The sequence below is a fragment of the Phaethon aethereus genome, assembly GCF_964289735.1.
Source record: "Phaethon aethereus genome assembly, chromosome: 21".
In the NCBI taxonomy this organism is placed as follows: Eukaryota; Metazoa; Chordata; class Aves; order Phaethontiformes; family Phaethontidae; genus Phaethon; species Phaethon aethereus.
The window spans coordinates 131,031-148,941 of NC_138597.1; positions in this window are offsets into that span (position 1 = coordinate 131,031).

Consider the following 17,911-nt stretch of genomic DNA (forward strand, 5'->3'; position numbering starts at 1 on the left):
TGGAGCTCTGCTCTTTCCTAGCCTTGCAAACAGCCAAAGCAGTTTGTCTCGCTCGTGAGCGCCAAAATGCTAAAATGAAACGTTGCACTCTCTCTCCTCCAAGGAAGGTGCTAGGCAGGAATTGTCATGCTGGTCCACACTTGCCCTGGCAGTCATTGCAGATAAACAGCAAGACTCGGGCTCTGCTCTTTCCTAGCCTTGCAAACAGGCACTCTGCTTTTTCTCATTCTCGCACTCCAAAAAGCAAAATGAAACGTTGCACTCTCTCTCCTCCAAGGAAGGTGGTAGGCAGCAAGTGTCTTGCTGGTCCTCACTTGCCCTGGCAGTCATTGCAGATGAACAGCAAGACTGGGCTCTGCTCTTTCCTAGCCTTGCAAACAGCCAAAGCATTTTGTCTCCCTCGTGAGCGCCAAAATGCTAAAATGAAACGTTGCACTCTCTCTCCTCGAAGGAAGGTCCTAGGCAGGAATTGTCTTGTAGGACCTCACTTGCCCTAGCAGTCATTGCAGATAAACAGCAAGACTGGGGCTCTGCTCTTTCCTAGCCTTGCAAACAGCCAAAGCAGTTTGTCTCGCTCGTGAGCGCCAAAATGCTAAAATGAAACGTTGCACTCTCTCTCCTCCAAGGAAGGTGCTAGGCAGGAATTGTCTTGCTGGTCCTCACTTGCCCTGGCAGTCATTGCAGATAAACAGCAAGACTGGGGCTCTGCTCTTTCCTAGCCTTGTAAACAGCCAAAGCAGTTTGTCTCGCTCGTGAGCGCCAAAATGCTAAAATGAAACGTTGCACTCTCTCTCCTCCAAGGAAGGTGCTAGGCAGGAATTGTCTTGCTGGTCCACACTTGCGCTGGCAGTCATTGCAGATAAACAGCAAGACTCGGGCTCTGCTCTTTCCTAGCCTTGTAAACAGCGAAAGCAGTTTCTCTCCCTCGTGTGCGCCAAAATGCTAAAATGAAACGTTGCACCATCTCTCCTCCAAGGAAGGTGCTAGGCAGGAATTGTCTTGCTGGTCCTCACTTGCCCGGGCAGTCATTGCAGATAAACAGCAAGACTCAGGCTCTGCTCTTTCCTAGCCTTGCAAACAGCCAAAGCAGTTTGTCTCCCTCGTGAGCGCCAAAATGCTAAAATGAAACGTTGCATTCTCTCTCCTCCAAGGAAGGTGCTAGGCAGGAATTGTCTTCCTGGTCCTCACTTGCCCTGGCAGTCATTGCATATAAAAAGCAAAACTCAGGCTCTGCTCTTTCCTAGCCTTGCAAACAGGCGCTCTGCTTTTTCTCACTCTCGCACTCCAAAAAGCAAAATGAAACGTTGCACTCTCTCTCCTCCAAGGAAGGTGGTAGGCAGGAAGTGTCTTGCTGGTCCTCACTTGCCCTGGCAGTCATTGCAGATGAACAGCAAGACTGGGCTCTGCTCTTTCCTAGCCTTGCAAACAGCCAAAGCAGTTTGTCTCCCTCGTGAGTGCCAAAATGCTAAAATGAAACGTTGCACTCTCTCTCCTCCAAGGAAGTTGCTAGGCAGGAATTGTCTTGTAGGACCTCACTTGCCCTGGCAGTCATTGCAGATAAACAGCAAGACTGGGCCTCTGCTCTTTCCTAGCCTTGCAAACAGCCAAAGCAGTTTCTCTCCCTCGTGTGCGCCAAAATGCTAAAATGAAACGTTGCACCATCTCTCCTCCAAGGAAGGTGCTAGGCAGGAATTGTCTTGCTGGTCCTCACTTGCCCGGGCAGTCATTGCAGATAAACAGCAAGACTCAGGCTCTGCTCTTTCCTAGCCTTGCAAACAGCCAAAGCAGTTTGTCTCCCTCGTGAGCGCCAAAATGCTAAAATGAAACGTTGCACTCTCTCTCCTCCAAGGAAGGTGCTAGGCAGGAATTGTCATGCTGGTCCACACTTGCCCTGGCAGTCATTGCAGATAAACAGCAAGACTCGGGCTCTGCTCTTTCCTAGCCTTGCAAACAGGCGCTCTGCTTTTTCTCATTCTCGCACTCCAAAAAGCAAAATGTAACGTTGCACTCTCTCTCCTCCAAGGAAGGTGGTAGGCAGGAAGTGTCTTGCTGGTCCTCACTTGCCCTGGCAGTCATTGCAGATAAACAGCAAGACTGGGCTCTGCTCTTTCCTAGCCTTATAAACAGCCAAAGCAGTTTGTCTCCCTCGTGAGCGCCAAAATGCTAAAATGAAACGTTGCACTCTCTCTCCTCCAAGGAAGGTGCTAGGCAGGAATTGTCTTGTAGGACCTCACTTGCCCTGGCAGTCATTGCAGATAAACAGCAAGACTGGGGCTCTGCTCTTTCCTAGCCTTGCAAACAGCCAAAGCAGTTTGTCTCGCTCGTGAGCGCCAAAATGCTAAAATGAAACGTTGCACTCTCTCTCCCCCAAGGAAGGTGCTAGGCAGGAATTGTGTTGCTGGTCCTCACTTGCCCTGGCAGTCATGGCAGATAAACAGCAAGACTGGGTCTCTGCTCTTTCCTAGCCTTGCAAACAGCAAAAGCAGTTTGTCTCGCTCGTGAGCGCGAAAATGCTAAAATGAAACGTTGCACTCTCTCTCCTCCAAGGAAGGTGCTAGGCAGGAATTGTCTTGCTGGTCCACACTTGCCCTGGCAGTCATTGCAGATAAACAGCAAGACTCGGGCTCTGCTCTTTCCTAGCCTTGTAAACAGCCAAAGCAGTTTCTCTCCCTCGTGAGCGCCAAAATGCTAAAATGAAACGTTGCACTCTCTCTCCTCCAAGGAAGGTGCTAGGCAGGAATTGTCTTGCTGGTCCTCACTTGCCCTGGCAGTCATTGCATATAAAAAGCAAGACTCAGGCTCTGCCCTTTCCTAGCCTTGCAAACGGGCACTCTGCTTTTTCTCACTCTCGCACTCCAAAAAGCAAAATGAAACGTTGCACTCTCTCTCCTCCAAGGAAGGTGCTAGGCAGGAATTGTCTTGCTGGTCCTCACTTCCCTGGCACTCATTGCAGATAAACATCAAGACTGGAGCTCTGCTCTTTCCTAGCCTTGCAAAGCGCCAAAGCAGTTTGTCTCCCTCGTGAGCGCCAAAATGCTAAAATGAAACGTTGCACTCTCTCTCCTCCAAGGAAGGTGCTAGGCAGGAATTGTCTTGTAGGACCTCACTTGCCCTGGCAGTCATTGCAGATAAACAGCAAGACTGGGGCTCTGCTCTTTCCTAGCCTTTGAACCAGCCAAAGCAGTTTGTCTCCCTCGTGAGCGCCAAAATGCTAAAATGAAACGTTGCACTCTCTCTCCTCCAAGGAAGGTGCTAGGCAGGAATTGTGTTGCTGGTCCTCACTTGCCCTGGAAGTCATTGCAGATAAACAGCAAGACTGGGGCTCTGCTCTTTCCTAGCCTTGCAAACAGCCAAAGCAGTTTTTCTCGCTCGTGAGCGCCAAAATGCTAAAATGAAACGTTGCACTCTCTCTCCTCCAAGGAAGGTGCTAGGCAGGAATTGTCTTGCTGGTCCTCACTTGCCCTGGCAGACATTGCAGATAAACAGCAAGACTCGGGCTCTGCTCTTTCCTAGCCTTGCAAACAGCCAAAGCAGTTTGTCTCGCTCGTGAGCGCCAAAATGCTAAAATGAAACGTTGCACTCTCTCTCCTCCAAGGAAGGTGCTAGGCAGGAATTGTCTTGCTGGTCCTCACTTGCCCTGGCAGTCATTGCAGATAAACAGCAAGACTGGAGCTCTGCTCTTTCCTAGCCTTGCAAACAGCCAAAGCAGTTTGTCTCGCTCGTGAGCGCCAAAATGCTAAAATGAAACGTTGCACTCTCTCTCCTCCAAGGAAGGTGCTAGGCAGGAATTGTGTTGCTGGTCCTCACTTGCCCTGGCAGTCATGGCAGATAAACAGCAAGACTGGGGCTCTGCTCTTTCCTAGCCTTGCAAACAGCCAAAGAAATTTCTCTACCTCGTGAGCGACAAAATGCTAAAATGAAACGTTGCACTCTCTCTCCTCCAAGGAAGGTGCTAGGCAGGAATTGTCTTGCTGGTCCTCACTTGCCCTGGCAGTCATTGCAGATAAACAGTAAGACTCGGGTTCTGCTCTTTCCTAGCCTTGCAAACACCCAAAGAAGTTTCTCTCCCTCGTGAGCGCCAAAATGCTAAAATGAAACGTTGCACTCTCTCCCCTCCAAGGAAGGTGCTAGGCAGGAATTGTCTTGTAGGACCTCACTTGCCCTGACAGTCATTGCAGATAAACAGCAAGACTGGGGCTCTGCTCTTTCCTAGCCTTGCAAAGAGCCAAAGCAGTTTGTCTCCCTCGTGAGCGCCAAAATGCTAAAATGAAAAGTTGCACTCTCTCGCCTCCAAGGAAGGTGCTAGGCAGGAATTGTCTTGCTGGTCCTCACTTGCCCTGGCAGTCATTGCTGATAAACAGCAAGACTCGGGCTCTGCTCTTTCCTAGCCTTGTAAACAGCCAAAGCAGTTTCTCTCCCTCGTGTGCGCCAAAATGCTAAAATGAAACGTTGCACCATCTCTCCTCCAAGGAAGGTGCTAGGCAGGAATTGTCTTGCTGGTCCTCACTTGCCCGGGCAGTCATTGCAGATAAACAGCAAGACTCAGGCTCTGCTCTTTCCTAGCCTTGCAAACAGCCAAAGCAGTTTGTCTCCCTCGTGAGCGCCAAAATGCTAAAATGAAACGTTGCATTCTCTCTCCTCCAAGGAAGGTGCTAGGCAGGAATTGTCTTCCTGGTCCTCACTTGCCCTGGCAGTCATTGCATATAAAAAGCAAAACTCAGGCTCTGCTCTTTCCTAGCCTTGCAAACAGGCGCTCTGCTTTTTCTCACTCTCGCACTCCAAAAAGCAAAATGAAACGTTGCACTCTCTCTCCTCCAAGGAAGGTGGTAGGCAGGAATTGTCTTGCTGGTCCTCACTTGCCCTGGAAGTCATTGCAGATAAACAGCAAGACTGGGGCTCTGCTCTTTCCTAGCCTTGCAAACAGCCAAAGCAGTTTGTCTCGCTCGTGAGCGCCAAAATGCTAAAATGAAACGTTGCACTCTCTCTCCTCCAAGGAAGGTGCTAGGCAGGAATTGTCTTGCTGGTCCTCACTTGCCCTGGCAGACATTGCAGATAAACAGCAAGACTCGGGCTCTGCTCTTTCCTAGCCTTGCAAACAGCCAAAGCAGTTTGTCTCGCTCGTGAGCGCCAAAATGCTAAAATGAAACGTTGCACTCTCTCTCCTCCAAGGAAGGTGCTAGGCAGGAATTGTCTTGCTGGTCCTCACTTGCCCTGGCAGTCATTGCAGATAAACAGCAAGACTGGAGCTCTGCTCTTTCCTAGCCTTGCAAACAGCCAAAGCAGTTTGTCTCGCTCGTGAGCGCCAAAATGCTAAAATGAAACGTTGCACTCTCTCTCCTCCAAGGAAGGTGCTAGGCAGGAATTGTCATGCTGGTCCACACTTGCCCTGGCAGTCATTGCAGATAAACAGCAAGACTCGGGCTCTGCTCTTTCCTAGCCTTGCAAACAGGCACTCTGCTTTTTCTCATTCTCGCACTCCAAAAAGCAAAATGAAACGTTGCACTCTCTCTCCTCCAAGGAAGGTGGTAGGCAGGAAGTGTCTTGCTGGTCCTCACTTGCCCTGGCAGTCATTGCAGATGAACAGCAAGACTGGGCTCTGCTCTTTCCTAGCCTTGCAAACAGCCAAAGCATTTTGTCTCCCTCGTGAGCGCCAAAATGCTAAAATGAAACGTTGCACTCTCTCTCCTCCAAGGAAGGTGCTAGGCAGGAATTGTCTTGTAGGACCTCACTTGCCCTAGCAGTCATTGCAGATAAACAGCAAGACTGGGGCTCTGCTCTTTCCTAGCCTTGCAAACAGCCAAAGCAGTTTGTCTCGCTCGTGAGCGCCAAAATGCTAAAATGAAACGTTGCACTCTCTCTCCTCCAAGGAAGGTGCTAGGCAGGAATTGTCTTGCTGGTCCTCACTTGCCCTGGCAGTCATTGCAGATAAACAGCAAGACTGGGGCTCTGCTCTTTCCTAGCCTTGAAAACAGCCAAAGCAGTTTGTCTCGGTCGTGAGCGCCAAAATGCTAAAATGAAACGTTGCACTCTCTCTCCTCCAAGGAAGGTGCTAGGCAGGAATTGTCTTGCTGGTCCACACTTGCCCTGGCAGTCATTGCAGATAAACAGCAAGACTCGGGCTCTGCTCTTTCCTAGCCTTGTAAACAGCGAAAGCAGTTTCTCTCCCTCGTGAGCGCCAAAATGCTAAAATGAAACGTTGCACTCTCTCTCCTCCAAGGAAGGTGCTAGGCAGGAATTGTCTTGCTGGTCCTCACTTGCCCTGGCAGTCATTGCAGATAAACAGCAAGACTGGGGCTCTGCTCTTTCCTAGCCTTGCAAACAGCCAAAGCAGTTTGTCTCCCTCGTGAGCGCCAAAATGCTAAAATGAAACGTTGCACTCTCTCTCCTCCAAGGAAGGTGCTAGGCAGGAATTGTGTTGCTGGTCCTCACTTGCCCTGGCAGTCATGGCAGATAAACAGCAAGACTGGGGCTCTGCTCTTTCCTAGCCTTGCAAACAGCCAAAGAAATTTCTCTACCTCGTGAGCGACAAAATGCTAAAATGAAACGTTGCACTCTCTCTCCTCCAAGGAAGGTGCTAGGCAGGAATTGTCTTGCTGGTCCTCACTTGCCCTGGCAGTCATTGCAGATAAACAGTAAGACTCGGGTTCTGCTCTTTCCTAGCCTTGCAAACAGCCAAAGAAGTTTCTCTCCCTCGTGAGCGCCAAAATGCTAAAATGAAACGTTGCACTCTCTCCCCTCCAAGGAAGGTGCTAGGCAGGAATTGTCTTGTAGGACCTCACTTGCCCTGACAGTCATTGCAGATAAACAGCAAGACTGGGGCTCTGCTCTTTCCTAGCCTTGCAAAGAGCCAAAGCAGTTTGTCTCCCTCGTGAGCGCCAAAATGCTAAAATGAAAAGTTGCACTCTCTCGCCTCCAAGGAAGGTGCTAGGCAGGAATTGTCTTGCTGGTCCTCACTTGCCCTGGCAGTCATTGCTGATAAACAGCAAGACTCGGGCTCTGCTCTTTCCTAGCCTTGTAAACAGCCAAAGCAGTTTCTCTCCCTCGTGTGCGCCAAAATGCTAAAATGAGACGTTGCACCATCTCTCCTCCAAGGAAGGTGCTAGGCAGGAATTGTCTTGCTGGTCCTCACTTGCCCGGGCAGTCATTGCAGATAAACAGCAAGACTCAGGCTCTGCTCTTTCCTAGCCTTGCAAACAGCCAAAGCAGTTTGTCTCCCTCGTGAGCGCCAAAATGCTAAAATGAAACGTTGCATTCTCTCTCCTCCAAGGAAGGTGCTAGGCAGGAATTGTCTTCCTGGTCCTCACTTGCCCTGGCAGTCATTGCATATAAAAAGCAAAACTCAGGCTCTGCTCTTTCCTAGCCTTGCAAACAGGCGCTCTGCTTTTTCTCACTCTCGCACTCCAAAAAGCAAAATGAAACGTTGCACTCTCTCTCCTCCAAGGAAGGTGGTAGGCAGGAAGTGTCTTGCTGGTCCTCACTTGCCCTGGCAGTCATTGCAGATGAACAGCAAGACTGGGCTCTGCTCTTTCCTAGCCTTGCAAACAGCCAAAGCAGTTTGTCTCCCTCGTGAGCGCCAAAATGCTAAAATGAAACGTTGCACTCTCTCTCCTCCAAGGAAGTTGCTAGGCAGGAATTGTCTTGTAGGACCTCACTTGCCCTGGCAGTCATTGCAGATAAACAGCAAGACTGGGGCTCTGCTCTTTCCTAGCCTTGCAAACAGCAAAAGCAGTTTGTCTCGCTCGTGAGCGCGAAAATGCTAAAATGAAACGTTGCACTCTCTCTCCTCCAAGGAAGGTGCTAGGCAGGAATTGTCTTGCTGGTCCACACTTGCCCTGGCAGTCATTGCAGATAAACAGCAAGACTCGGGCTCTGCTCTTTCCTAGCCTTGTAAACAGCCAAAGCAGTTTCTCTCCCTCGTGAGCGCCAAAATGCTAAAATGAAACGTTGCACTCTCTCTCCTCCAAGGAAGGTGCTAGGCAGGAATTGTCTTGCTGGTCCTCACTTCCCTGGCACTCATTGCAGATAAACAGCAAGACTGGGGCTCTGCTCTTTCCTAGCCTTGCAAAGCGCCAAAGCAGTTTGTCTCCCTCGTGAGCGCCAAAATGCTAAAATGAAACATTGCACTCTCTCTCCTCCAAGGAAGGTGCTAGGCAGGAATTGTCTTGTAGGACCTCACTTGCCCTGGCAGTCATTGCAGATAAACACCAAGACTGGGGCTCTGCTCTTTCCTAGCCTTGCAAACAGCCAAAGCAGTTTGTCTCCCTCGTGAGCGCCAAAATGCTAAAATGAAACGTTGCACTCTCTCTCCTCCAAGGAAGGTGCTAGGCAGGAATTGTCTTGCTGGTCCTCACTTGCCCTGGCAGTCATTGCAGATAAACAGCAAGACTGGGGCTCTGCTCTTTCCTAGCCTTGCAAACAGCCAAAGCAGTTTGTCTCGCTCGTGAGCGCCAAAAAGCTAAAATGAAACGTTGCACTCTCTCTCCTCCAAGGAAGGTGCTAGGCAGGAATTATCTTGCTGGTCCTCACTTGCCCTGGCAGTCATTGCAGATAAACAGCAACACTCGGGCTCTGCTCTTTCCTAGCCTTGCAAACAGCCAAAGCAGTTTGTCTCGCTCGAGAGCACCAAAATGCTAAAATGAAACGTTGCACTTTCTCTCCTCCAAGGAAGGTGCTAGGCAGGAATTGTCTTGCTGGTCCTCACTTGCCCTGGCAGTCATGGCAGATAAACAGCAAGACTGGGGCTCTGCTCTTTCCTAGCCTTGCAAACAGCCAAAGAAGTTTCTCTCCCTCGTGAGCGCCAAAATGCTAAAATGAAACGTTGCACTCTCTCTCCTCCAAGGAAGGTGCTAGGCAGGAATTGTCTTGCTGGTCCTCACTTGCCCTGGCAGTCATTGCAGATAAACAGTAAGACTCGGGCTCTGCTCTTTCCTAGCCTTGCAAACAGCCAAAGAAGTTTGTCTCGCTCGTGAGCACCAAAATGCTAAAATGAAACGTTGAACTCTCTCTCCTCCAAGGAAGGTGCTAGGCAGGAATTGTCTTGCTGGTCCTCACTTGCCCTGGGAGTCATTGCAGGTAAACAGCAAGACTGGGGCTCTGCTCTTTCCTAGCCTTGCAAACAGCCAAAGAAGTTTGTCTCCCTCGTAGGCGCCAAAATGCTAAAATGAAACGTTGCACTCTCTCTCCTTCAAGGAAGGTGCTAGGCAGGAATTGTCTTGCTGGTCCTCACTTGCCCTGGCAGTCATTGCAGATAAACAGCAAGACTCGGGCTCTGCTCTTTCCTAGCCTTGCAAACAGCCAAAGAAGTTTCTCTCCCTCGTGAGCGCCAAAATGCTAAAATGAAACGTTGCACTCTCTCTCCTCCAAGGAAGGTGCTAGGCAGGAATTGCCTTGCTGGTCCTCACTTGCCCTAGCAGTCATGGCAGATAAACAGCAAGACTGGGGCTCTGCTCTTTCCTAGCCTTGCAAAGCGCCAAAGAAGTTTGTCTTCCTCTTGAGCGCCAAAATGCTAAAATGAAACGTTGCACTCTCTCTCCTCCAAGGAAAGTGCTAGGCAGGAATTGTCTTGCTGGTCCTCACTTGCCCTGGCAGTCATGGCAGATAAACAGCAAGACTGGGGCTCTGCTCTTTCCTAGCCTTGCAAACAGCCAAAGAAGTTTCTCTCACTCGTGAGCGCCAAAATGCTAAAATGAAACGTTGCACTCTCTCTCCTCCAAGGAAGGTGCTAGGCAGGAATTGTCTTGCTGGTCCTCACTTGCCCTGGCAGTCATTGCAGATAAACAGCAAGACTCGGGCTCTGCTCTTTCCTAGCCTTGTAAACAGCCAAAGCAGTTTCTCTCCCTCCTGAGCGCCAAAATGCTAAAATGAAACGTTGCACTCTCTCTCCTCCAAGGAAAGTGCTAGGCAGGAATTGTCTTGCTGGTCCTCACTTGCCCTGGCAGTCATGGCAGATAAACAGCAAGACTGGGGCTCTGCTCTTTCCTAGCCTTGCAAACAGCCAAAGAAGTTTCTCTCCCTCGTGAGCGCCAAAATGCTAAAATGAAACGTTGCACTCTCTCTCCTCCAAGGAAGGTGCTAGGCAGGAATTGTCTTGCTGGTCCTCACTTGCCCTGGCAGTCATTGCAGATAAACAGAAAGACTCGCGCTCTGCTCTTTCCTAGCCTTGCAAACAGCCAAAGAAGTCTGTCTCCCTCGTGAGCGCCAAAATGCTAAAATGAAACGTTGCACTCTCTCTCCTCCAAGGAAGGTGCTAGGCAGGAATTGTCTTGCTGGTCCTCACTTGCCCTGGTAGTCATTGCAGATAAACAGCAAGACTGGGGCTCTGCTCTTTCCTAGCCTTGCAAACAGCCAAAGAAGTTTCTCTCCCTCGTGAGCGCCAAAATGCTAAAATGAAACGTTGCACTCTCTCTCCTCCAAGGAAGGTGCTAGGCAGGAATTGTCTTGCTGGTCCTCACTTGCCCTGGCAGTCATTGCAGATAAACAGAAAGACTCGCGCTCTGCTCTTTCCTAGCCTTGCAAACAGCCAAACAAGTTTGTCTCCCTCGTGAGCGCCAAAATGCTAAAATGAAACGTTGCACTCTCTCTCCTCCAAGGAAGGTGCTAGGCAGGAATTGTCTTGCTGGTCCTCACTTGCCCTGGCAGTCATTGCAGATAAACAGCAAGACTCGGGCTCTGCTCTTTCCTAGCCTTGTAAACAGCCAAAGCAGTTTCTCTCCCTCGTGAGCGCCAAAATGCTAAAATGAAACGTTGCACTCTCTCTCCTCCAAGGAAGGTGCTAGGCAGGAATTGTCTTGCTGGTCCTCACTTGCCCTGGCAGTCATGGCAGATAAACAGCAAGACTCAGGCTCTGCCCTTTCCTAGCCTTGCAAACAGGCACTCTGCTTTTTCTCACTCTCGCACACCAAAAAGCAAAATGAAACGTTGCACTCTCTCTCCTCCAAGCAAGGTGGTAGGCAGGAAGTGTCTTGCTGGTCCTCACTTGCCCTGGCAGTCATTGCAGATGAACAGCAAGACTGGGCTCTGCTCTTTCCTAGCCTTGCAAACAGCCAAAGCAGTTTGTCTCCCTCGTGAGCGCCAAAATGCTAAAATGAAACGTTGCACTCTCTCTCCTCCAAGGAAGATGCTAGGCAGGAATTGCCTTGTAGGACCTCACTTGCCCTGGCAGTCATTGCAGATATACAGCAAGACTGGGGCTCTGCTCTTTCCTAGCCTTGCAAACAGCCAAAGCAGTTTGTCTCGCTCGTGAGCGCCAAAATGCTAAAATGAAACGTTACACTCTCTCTCCTCCAAGGAAGGTGCTAGGCAGGAATTGTCTTGCTGGTCCTCACTTGCCCTGGCAGTCATGGCAGATAAACAGCAAGACTGGGGGTCTGCTCTTTCCTAGCCTTGCAAAGCGCCAAAGCAGTTTGTCTCCCTCGTGAGCGCCAAAATGCTAAAATGAAACGTTGCACTCTCTCTCCTCCAAGGAAGGTGCTAGGCAGGAATTGTCTTGCTGGTCCTCACTTGCCCTGGCAGTCATTGCAGATAAACAGCAAGACTCAGGCTCTGCTCTTTCCTAGCCTTGCAAACAGCCAAAGCAGTTTGTCTCGCTCGTGAGCGCCAAAATGCTAAAATGAAACGTTGCACTCTCTCACCTCCAAGGAAGGTGCTAGGCAGGAATTGTCTTGCTGGTCCTCACTTGCCCTGGCAGTCATTGCAGGTAAACAGCAATACTCGGGCTCTGCTCTTTCCTAGCCTTGCAAACAGCCAAAGCAGTTTGTCTCGCTCGTGAGCGCCAAATTGCTAAAATGAAACGTTGCACTCTCTCTCCTCCAAGGAAGGTGCTAGGCAGGAATTGTCTTGCTGGTCCTCACTTGCCCTGGCAGTCATGGCAGATAAACAGCAAGACTGGGGCTCTGCTCTTTCCTAGCCTTGCAAAGCGCCAAAGCAGTTTGTCTCCCTCGTGAGCGCCAAAATGCTAAAATGAAACGTTGCATTCTCTCTCCTCCAAGGAAGGTACTGGGCAGGAATTGTCTTGCTGGTCCTCACTTGCCCTGGCAGTCATTGCAGATAAACAGCAAGACTCAGGCTCTGCTCTTTCCTAGCCTTGTAAACAGCGAAAGCAGTTTCTCTCCCTCGTGAGCGCCAAAATGCTAAAATGAAACGTTGCACTCTCTCTCCTCCAAGGAAGGTGCTAGGCAGGAATTGTCTTGCTGGTCCTCACTTGCCCTGGCAGTCATTGCAGATAAACAGCAAGACTGGGGCTCTGCTCTTTCCTAGCCTTGCAAACAGCCAAAGCAGTTTGTCTCCCTCGTGAGCGCCAAAATGCTAAAATGAAACGTTGCACTCTCTCTCCTCCAAGGAAGGTGCTAGGCAGGAATTGTGTTGCTGGTCCTCACTTGCCCTGGCAGTCATGGCAGATAAACAGCAAGACTGGGGCTCTGCTCTTTCCTAGCCTTGCAAACAGCCAAAGAAATTTCTCTACCTCGTGAGCGACAAAATGCTAAAATGAAACGTTGCACTCTCTCTCCTCCAAGGAAGGTGCTAGGCAGGAATTGTCTTGCTGGTCCTCACTTGCCCTGGCAGTCATTGCAGATAAACAGTAAGACTCGGGTTCTGCTCTTTCCTAGCCTTGCAAACAGCCAAAGAAGTTTCTCTCCCTCGTGAGCGCCAAAATGCTAAAATGAAACGTTGCACTCTCTCCCCTCCAAGGAAGGTGCTAGGCAGGAATTGTCTTGTAGGACCTCACTTGCCCTGACAGTCATTGCAGATAAACAGCAAGACTGGGGCTCTGCTCTTTCCTAGCCTTGCAAAGAGCCAAAGCAGTTTGTCTCCCTCGTGAGCGCCAAAATGCTAAAATGAAAAGTTGCACTCTCTCTCCTCCAAGGAAGGTGCTAGGCAGGAATTGTCTTGCTGGTCCTCACTTGCCCTGGCAGTCATTGCTGATAAACAGCAAGACTCGGGCTCTGCTCTTTCCTAGCCTTGTAAACAGCCAAAGCAGTTTCTCTCCCTCGTGTGCGCCAAAATGCTAAAATGAAACGTTGCACCATCTCTCCTCCAAGGAAGGTGCTAGGCAGGAATTGTCTTGCTGGTCCTCACTTGCCCGGGCAGTCATTGCAGATAAACAGAAAGACTCAGGCTCTGCTCTTTCCTAGCCTTGCAAACAGCCAAAGCAGTTTGTCTCCCTCGTGAGCGCCAAAATGCTAAAATGAAACGTTGCACTCTCTCTCCTCCAAGGAAGTTGCTAGGCAGGAATTGTCTTGTAGGACCTCACTTGCCCTGGCAGTCATTGCAGATAAACAGCAAGACTGGGGCTCTGCTCTTTCCTAGCCTTGCAAACAGCAAAAGCAGTTTGTCTCGCTCGTGAGCGCGAAAATGCTAAAATGAAACGTTGCACTCTCTCTCCTCCAAGGAAGGTGCTAGGCAGGAATTGTCTTGCTGGTCCACACTTGCCCTGGCAGTCATTGCAGATAAACAGCAAGACTCGGGCTCTGCTCTTTCCTAGCCTTGTAAACAGCCAAAGCAGTTTGTCTCGCTCGAGAGCGCCAAAATGCTAAAATGAAACGTTGCACTCTCTCTCCTCCAAGGAAGGTGCTAGGCAGGAATTGTCTTGCTGGTCCTCACTTCCCTGGCACTCATTGCAGATAAACAGCAAGACTGGGGCTCTGCTCTTTCCTAGCCTTGCAAACAGCCAAAGCAGTTTGTCTCCCTCGTGAGCGCCAAAATGCTAAAATGAAACGTTGCACTCTCTCTCCTCCAAGGAAGGTGCTAGGCAGGAATTGTCTTGCTGGTCCTCACTTGCCCTGGCAGTCATTGCATATAAAAAGCAAGACTCAGGCTCTGCCCTTTCCTAGCCTTGCAAACGGGCACTCTGCTTTTTCTCACTCTCGCACTCCAAAAAGCAAAATGAAACGTTGCACTCTCTCTCCTCCAAGGAAGGTGCTAGGCAGGAATTGTCTTGCTGGTCCTCACTTCCCTGGCACTCATTGCAGATAAACAGCAAGACTGGGGCTCTGCTCTTTCCTAGCCTTGCAAAGCGCCAAAGCAGTTTGTCTCCCTCGTGAGCGCCAAAATGCTAAAATGAAACGTTGCACTCTCTCTCCTCCAAGGAAGGTGCTAGGCAGGAATTGTCTTGTAGGACCTCACTTGCCCTGGCAGTCATTGCAGATAAACACCAAGACTGGGGCTCTGCTCTTTCCTAGCCTTGCAAAGCGCCAAAGCAGTTTGTCTCCCTCGTGAGCGCCAAAATGCTAAAATGAAACGTTGCACTCTCTCTCCTCCAAGGAAGGTGCTAGGCAGGAATTGTCTTGCTGGTCCTCACTTGCCCTGGCAGTCATTGCAGATAAACAGCAAGACTGGGGCTCTGCTCTTTCCTAGCCTTGCAAACAGCCAAAGCAGTTTGTCTCGCTCGTGAGCGCCAAAAAGCTAAAATGAAACGTTGCAATCTCTCTCCTCCAAGGAAGGTGCTAGGCAGGAATTATCTTGCTGGTCCTCACTTGCCCTGGCAGTCATTGCAGATAAACAGCAAGACTCGGGCTCTGCTCTTTCCTAGCCTTGCAAACAGCCAAAGCAGTTTGTCTCGCTCGAGAGCACCAAAATGCTAAAATGAAACGTTGCACTCTCTCTCCTCCAAGGAAGGTGCTAGGCAGGAATTGTCTTGCTGGTCCTCACTTGCCCTGGCAGTCATGGCAGATAAACAGCAAGACTGGGGCTCTGCTCTTTCCTAGCCTTGCAAACAGCCAAAGAAGTTTCTCTCCCTCGTGAGCGCCAAAATGCTAAAATGAAACGTTGCACTCTCTCTCCTCCAAGGAAGGTGCTAGGCAGGAATTGTCTTGCTGGTCCTCACTTGCCCTGGCAGTCATTGCAGATAAACAGTAAGACTCGGGCTCTGCTCTTTCCTAGCCTTGCAAACAGCCAAAGAAGTTTGTCTCGCTCGTGAGCACCAAAATGCTAAAATGAAACGTTGAAAACTCTCTCCTCCAAGGAAGGTGCTAGGCAGGAATTGTCTTGCTGGTCCTCACTTGCCCTGGGAGTCATTGCAGGTAAACAGCAAGACTGGGGCTCTGCTCTTTCCTAGCCTTGCAAACAGCCAAAGAAGTTTGTCTCCCTCGTAGGCGCCAAAATGCTAAAATGAAACGTTGCACTCTCTCTCCTCCAAGGAAGGTGCTAGGCAGGAATTGTCTTGCTGGTCCTCACTTGCCCTGGCAGTCATTGCAGATAAACAGCAAGACTCGGGCTCTGCTCTTTCCTAGCCTTGCAAACAGCCAAAGAAGTTTCTCTCCCTCGTGAGCGCCAAAATGCTAAAATGAAACGTTGCACTCTCTCTCCTCCAAGGAAGGTGCTAGGCAGGAATTGCCTTGCTGGTCCTCACTTGCCCTAGCAGTCATGGCAGATAAACAGCAAGACTGGGGCTCTGCTCTTTCCTAGCCTTGCAAAGCGCCAAAGAAGTTTGTCTCCCTCTTGAGTGCCAAAATGCTAAAATGAAACGTTGCACTCTCTCTCCTCCAAGGAAGGTGCTAGGGAGGAATTGTCTTGCTGGTCCTCACTTGCCCTGGCAGTCATTGCAGATAAACAGTAAGACTCGGGCTCTGCTCTTTCCTAGCCTTGCAAACAGCCAAAGAAGTTTGTCTCGCTCGTGAGCACCAAAATGCTAAAATGAAACGTTGCACTCTCTCTCCTCCAAGGAAGGTGCTAGGCAGGAATTGTCTTGCTGGTCCTCACTTGCCCTGGCAGTCATGGCAGATAAACAGCAAGACTGGGGCTCTGCTCTTTCCTAGCCTTGCAAACAGCCAAAGAAGTTTCTCTCACTCGTGAGCGCCAAAATGCTAAAATGAAACGTTGCACTCTCTCTCCTCCAAGGAAGGTGCTAGGCAGGAATTGTCTTGCTGGTCCTCACTTGCCCTGGCAGTCATGGCAGATAAACAGCAAGACTCAGGCTCTGCTCTTTCCTAGCCTTGTAAACAGCCAAAGCAGTTTCTCTCCCTCCTGAGCGCCAAAATGCTAAAATGAAACGTTGCACTCTCTCTCCTCCAAGGAAGGTGCTAGGCAGGAATTGTCTTGCTGGTCCTCACTTGCCCTGGCAGTCATGGCAGATAAACAGCAAGACTGGGGCTCTGCTCTTTCCTAGCCTTGCAAACAGCCAAAGAAGTTTTTCTCCCTCGTGAGCGCCAAAATGCTAAAATGAAACGTTGCACTCTCTCTCCTCCAAGGTAGGTGCTAGGCAGGAATTGTCTTGCTGGTCCTCACTTGCCCTGGCAGTCATTGCAGATAAACAGTAAGACTCGGGCTCTGCTCTTTCCTAGCCTTGCAAACAGCCAAAGAAGTTTCTCTCCCTCGTGAGCGCCAAAATGCTAAAATGAAACGTTGCACTCTCTCTCCTCCAAGGAAGGTGCTAGGCAGGAATTGTCTTGCTGGTCCTCACTTGCCCTGGCAGTCATTGCAGATAAACAGCAAGACTCGGGCTCTGCTCTTTCCTAGCCTTGTAAACAGCCAAAGCAGTTTCTCTCCCTCCTGAGCGCCAAAATGCTAAAATGAAACGTTGCACTCTCTCTCCTCCAAGGAAAGTGCTAGGCAGGAATTGTCTTGCTGGTCCTCACTTGCCCTGGCAGTCATGGCAGATAAACAGCAAGACTGGGGCTCTGCTCTTTCCTAGCCTTGCAAACAGCCAAAGAAGTTTCTCTCACTCGTGAGCGCCAAAATGCTAAAATGAAACGTTGCACTCTCTCTCCTCCAAGGAAGGTGCTAGGCAGGAATTGTCTTGCTGGTCCTCACTTGCCCTGGCAGTCATGGCAGATAAACAGCAAGACTCAGGCTCTGCTCTTTCCTAGCCTTGTAAACAGCCAAAGCAGTTTCTCTCCCTCCTGAGCGCCAAAATGCTAAAATGAAACGTTGCACTCTCTCTCCTCCAAGGAAGGTGCTAGGCAGGAATTGTCTTGCTGGTCCTCACTTGCCCTGGCAGTCATGGCAGATAAACAGCAAGACTGGGGCTCTGCTCTTTCCTAGCCTTGCAAACAGCCAAAGAAGTTTTTCTCCCTCGTGAGCGCCAAAATGCTAAAATGAAACGTTGCACTCTCTCTCCTCCAAGGAAGGTGCTAGGCAGGAATTGTCTTGCTGGTCCTCACTTGCCCTGGCAGTCATTGCAGATAAACAGTAAGACTCGGGCTCTGCTCTTTCCTAGCCTTGCAAACAGCCAAAGAAGTTTCTCTCCCTCGTGAGCGCCAAAATGCTAAAATGAAACGTTGCACTCTCTCTCCTCCAAGGAAGGTGCTAGGCAGGAATTGTCTTGCTGGTCCTCACTTGCCCTGGCAGTCATTGCAGATAAACAGCAAGACTCGGGCTCTGCTCTTTCCTAGCCTTGTAAACAGCCAAAGCAGTTTCTCTCCCTCCTGAGCGCCAAAATGCTAAAATGAAACGTTGCACTCTCTCTCCTCCAAGGAAAGTGCTAGGCAGGAATTGTCTTGCTGGTCCTCACTTGCCCTGGCAGTCATGGCAGATAAACAGCAAGACTGGGGCTCTGCTCTTTCCTAGCCTTGCAAACAGCCAAAGACGTTTCTCTCCCTCGTGAGCGCCAAAATGCTAAAATGAAACGTTGCACTCTCTCTCCTCCAAGGAAGGTGCTAGGCAGGAATTGTCTTGCTGGTCCTCACTTGCCCTGGCAGTCATTGCAGATAAACAGAAAGACTCGCGCTCTGCTCTTTCCTAGCCTTGCAAACAGCCAAAGAAGTCTGTCTCCCTCGTGAGCGCCAAAATGCTAAAATGAAACGTTGCACTCTCTCTCCTCCAAGGAAGGTGCTAGGCAGGAATTGTCTTGCTGGTCCTCACTTGCCCTGGTAGTCATTGCAGATAAACAGCAAGACTGGGGCTCTGCTCTTTCCTAGCCTTGCAAACAGCCAAAGAAGTTTCTCTCCCTCGTGAGCGCCAAAATGCTAAAATGAAA